The following is a 5,230-nucleotide window of genomic DNA, read 5'->3' on the forward strand; positions in this document are numbered from 1 at the left end:
TACCAACCATCCATTGATACAAATCTTAAACTAATCCCAATTCATTCTACTCACATTCCCATTAACTTCCCTCCAGATTCTACACTCACCAATACACGAGGGGCCATCTACAATAGCTAATTGTCTCACCAACTGCTACAAAAATTTGGGAGGAAACTGGAGCATCCAGAGAAAATGCACAGTGTCACAGGGGAATGTACAAACTCCACAAAGACAGCTCTGGAGGTTAGGGTTGAATCCAGATCACGGGAGCTTTGCAACAGCACCTGTAGTAGCTGTGCCACTGATCAGGTATTAAAATCTCATGGTTTAAGCCCACAATTATTTTTTCAGAGATTAAGATATCCTCCCAGCATGTTCCTTTTCTTATTGAAAACAACAGCATCGATCTGCACTCATGGGTATTGAGCCAGCTACATTTTTATTAACATGTGCTTGCCTGGCAAGAGTACTTCAGTTTTCATTCAGTAAAATAAAGTCATCTAAAGCCAGGTTTCTAAAACTACCTTCGCAGCAGAATATGCCAAATCATTGAAGCAATCTAGTCACTGTTGTATGAAATGAGCAAATCGATTTGTCCAGAGCAAGATGATACAAGTAGATAATTTGGAGCATAAAAATATCTCCCAAGTTATCCAGAGGGAAAAAAAGATGATACAGTGCATTTTGACAAAAAAAGCTCACAGATGCTGGAAATTGAAGCAACACACGCAGAATGCTGGAAGAATTCAGCAGGTCAGGTAGCATCTATGGAAAAGAGTAAACAGTCCTTGTTTTGGACCAAGACCGTTCATCAGGACTGGGAAAAAAAAGATGAGAAGTTAGAGAAAGAAGGTGGGGGGAGGGGAGGAAGAAATACAAGGTGATATGTGATAGGTAAAACTGGGAGGGGGAGGGAAGGCTTGCTTAAAGGAATGGATTTTGATGATGCATTCAGAAGCAAAGAGAAATAAAGGTTTGCTTGAAGGGAATTTAAGAGGACAAAGATTTCTTATGGATTTGCAGCATGTAATTTATACATGGCATCTAGAGGGTAGGGCAAACTCATTCAATTATCATGCTCCACAAATTTTTCAAAATTTATTACATGGTGGTACAGGAAGCCAGTGTTAATCACCAAGAACAATGAACTATGGGAAAGTAGAACTTTGGGTCAAGATTGTGAACCACTGAGCTCAGGTTCAGGTTGACAACATAAAAAGGTTAAAAGGTGCATGTGAGTTGCAAAAAGGATTGTGCATAATTTGCTGCAACCATCAGGTACTGTTATATCATTTGCAAACTGTAATGCAGAAAACATCTTATGTAAAATAGCTCATTGGATTATTATAAGCATGTAGCGGTGTGCTACACGCAGCGCTAAAATTACGACACGGAGTCGGTAACTGCAGTCGAAGGAAAAAACTTTATTCGAAATCTTCAGCCTCACTTTTAAGCCTCCCTCAACCTGCCCCCCATGGCGCAGAGGCTCCAAAGCTCTGTGCTCGCAAACCCCCGTAGGCTATCTAATTGTGAGTCGGTTCGGATGTGCCAGGAAATGGGTCGCCACATAACCCCCCCCCCAGAACCGGCGATACACCCCCCAATGTCCACAGTCTGGGCCAGAACCTGCTTGGGAGGTCGGCCTCTGCGCCAAGGTGCCGGAAACTCGGCCGGTTGCGCCAGGTCCACATGGGCCGGTTTGAGGCGGTCCACCGTGAAAACCTCCTCTTTCCCCCCAACGTCCAGCACGAACGTGGACCCGTTGTTCCGGAGCACCATAAATGGCCCCTCGTATGGCCGCTGCAGCGGTGGCCAATGCCCGCCCCTTCGTACAAACACAAACTTACAGTTCTGTAGGTCTTTGGGTACGCAGGTCGGGTGCCGCCCGTGCTGTGAAGTGGGTATGGGGGCCAGGTTACCGAGCCAGGATGCCGGGTAGGACCCAGGGAAGCTCATCCGCCCAGTTGGCTCCTCGCAGGCGGGCCATGAGGGCCGACTTCAGGTGACGGTGGAAACGCTCCACTAGCCCGTTCGACTGTGGGTGGTAGGCAGTTGTGTGGTGCAGCTGAGTCCCCAAAAGGCTGGCCATAGCTGACCACAGGCTGGAGGTGAACTGGGCGCCTCTGTCGGAGGTAATGTGGGCTGGTACACCAAAGCGAGATATCCAGATGGCGATCAGGGCTCGGGCGCAAGATTCGGAGGTGGTGTCGGTGAGCGGGACCGCCTCCGGCCATCTTGTGAACCGGTCCACAATAGTCAGGAGGTGCCGTGCTCCGCGCGACACTGGCAGGGGGCCCACAATATCCACATGAATGTGGTCGAAACGCCAGTGGGCGGGATGGAACTGCTGCGGTGGGGCTTTGGTGTGCCGCTGCACCTTGGCCGTCTGGCAGTGCATGCACGTTTTGGCCCATTCACTGACCTGTTTGCGGAGTCCATGCCAAACAAACCTGCTGGAAACCATCCGGACAGTTGTCCGGATGGAGGGATGCGCCAAGTTATGAATGGAGTTGAAAACGCGGCGCCGCCAGGCTGTCGGGATGACAACGTCACAGAGTAGGGTCCTCTCACCCGGGCCCACGGGGAGGTCCTGGAGCTGCAAACCGGAGACTGCGGTTCTGTAACTTGGAATCTCCTCATCCGCCTGATGCGCCTCTGCCAGTGCCTCGAAGTCTACCCCTTGGGAAAGGGCATGAACGGTAGGGCGAGAGAGCGTATCCGCCACGACATTGTCCTTACCTGAGACGTGCCGGACATTCGTCGTGTATTCAGAGATGTAGGACAGGTGGCGTTGCTGGCGGGACGACCAGGGGTCGGACGCTTTCGTAAACGCAAAGGTAAGCGGTTTGTGGTCCGTGAACGTGCTGAAGGGCCGACCTTCTAGGAAGTACCTGAAATGCCGGATTGCCAGGTAGAGCGCCAACAGTTCCCGGTCGAAAGCACTGTATTTGAGCTCGGGTGGTCGCAGGTGTTTGCTGAAAAACGCCAGGGGTTGCCAGCGACCTGCGATGAGTTGCTCCAGCACCCTACCGACTGCCGTGTTTGATGCGTCCACTGTGAGGGCGGTAGGGGCGTCCATTCTGGGATGTACTAGCATTGCGGCGTCCGCCAAAGCTTCCTTCGTTTGAACGAAAGCGGCGGCGGACTCCTCGTCCCAGGTAATGTCCTTGCTCGGATCCGACATCAGGGCGAACAGGGGGCGCATGATCCGGGCAGCTGAAGGGAGGAAGCGGCGGTAGAAATTGACCATACCTACGAATTCCTGAAGGCCTTTGATCGTGGTGGGTCAGGGGAAGTGGCGGACCGCATCTACCTTAGCGGGCAGAGGGGTTGCCCCGTCTTTAGTAATCCTGTGGCCCAGGAAGTCAATGGTATCGAGTCCGAACTGGCATTTGGCGGGGTTGATTGTAAGACCGTACTCACTCAGTCGGGCACAGAGTTGACGGAGGTGGGACAGATGCTCCTGACGACTGCTGCTGGCTATGAGGATGTCATCCAAATAGATGAACGCGAAGTCCAGGTCCCGTCCCACCGCGTCCATTAACCGCTGGAACGTCTGTGCGGCATTCTTCAGGCCGAACGGCATGCGGAGGAACTCGAAAAGGCCAAACGGGGTGATGAGAGCCGTTTTGGGGACGTCGTCAGGATGCATCGGGATTTGATGGTACCCTCGGACGAGGTCTACCTTGGAGAAGATCCGTGCGCCGTGCAGGTTTGCTGCAAAGTCCTGAATGTGCGGCACAGGGTAGCGGTCCGGTGTGGTAGCCTCATTCAGCCTGCGGTAGTCGCCGCACGGTCTCCAGCCCCCCGTCGCTTTGGGCACCATGTGCAGGGGGGAGGCCCATGGGCTGTCAGACCGCCGGATGATCCCCAATTCCTCCATCCTCTGGAACTCCTCCTTCGCCAGTCGGAGCTTGTCTGGGGGAAGCCGCCGAGCGCGGGCTTGGAGGGGTGGTCCCTGGGTCAGGATGTGGTGCTGTACGCCGTGCCTGGGCATGGCCGCTGTGAACTGCGGTGCCAGAACCAATGGGAAATCCGCCAGGACCCTGGTGAAGTCGTTGTCGGACAGCGTGATGGAGCCGAGGTGAGGGGCTGGCAACTGGGCTGCACCCAGGGAGAACGTCTGAAAGGTCTCGGCGTGTACCAGTCTCTTCCTGGGTAGGTCGACCAGTAGGCTGTGAGCCCGCAAAAAATCCGCACCCAGAAGCGGTTGGGCTACGGCGGCCAGTGTGAAGTCCCACGTGAACTGGCTGGAGCCGAACTGTAGCTGCACCTGACGGGTGCCATAGGTCCTTACTGTGCTGCCATTCACGGCCCTTAGGGGGGGACCCGGTGCCCTGCTGCGGGTGTCGTAACTCGTCGGGGGTAAAACGCTGATCTCAGCCCCAGTATCGACCAAAAACCGGCGTCCCGACCTTCTATCCCACACATACAGGAGGCTATCCCGATGGCCAGCCGCCGTAGCCATCAGCGGCGGCTGGCCCTGGCGTTTCCCGGGAACTTGCAGGGCGGGCGACAACGGCGGGCTTCTGCACCCCACCGCTGGTGGTAGAAGCACCAGTGTTCATTGGGCCGGGGGTTGGCGGGCTCTGCGGCCGGGCCTGGACTGGTTTGCTGCCGGGAGCGTGGCTGGGAGATCTGTGCGATGGACGCCCCGCTCACCTTTTTGGCGTTCCACAGCAAGTCCGCCCGGGCTGCCACCTTCCGGGGGTCACTGAAATCCGCGTCGGACAGCAGCAGGCGTTTGTCCTCGGGCAGCTGCTCCAGGAATGCCTGCTCAAACATGAGGCAGGGTGTGTGTCCGTCGGCGAGAGACAACATCTCATTCATTAAAGCCGATGGAGGTCTGTCGCCCAAGCCATCCAGGTGCAGTAAACGGGCAGCCCGCTCGCGCCGTGAGAGTCCGAAAGTCCTGAGGAGCAGGGCTTTGAATTCCGTGTACTTGCCGTCTGCCGGGGGTGACTGTACGAACTCCGCGACCTGGGCCGCTGTGTCCTGGTCGAGGGAGCTCACCACGTAGTAGTAGCCGGTGTCTTCTGAGGTGATCTGGCGAACGTGGAATTGGGCTTCGGCTTGCTGGAACCATAGGTTCAGGCGCTGTGTCCAGAAACCCGGCAGTTTCAACGAAACCTCATGAACAGAGGCGGCGTCGGTCATTTCTGGTCCAAAAATCGTTTGGACCGTCGGGGTCACCAATTGTAGCGGTGTGCTACACGCAGCGCTAAAATTACGACACGGAGTCGGTAAC

This window comes from Hypanus sabinus, chromosome 7, assembly GCF_030144855.1.
Source record: "Hypanus sabinus isolate sHypSab1 chromosome 7, sHypSab1.hap1, whole genome shotgun sequence".
Lineage (NCBI taxonomy): Eukaryota > Metazoa > Chordata > Chondrichthyes > Myliobatiformes > Dasyatidae > Hypanus > Hypanus sabinus.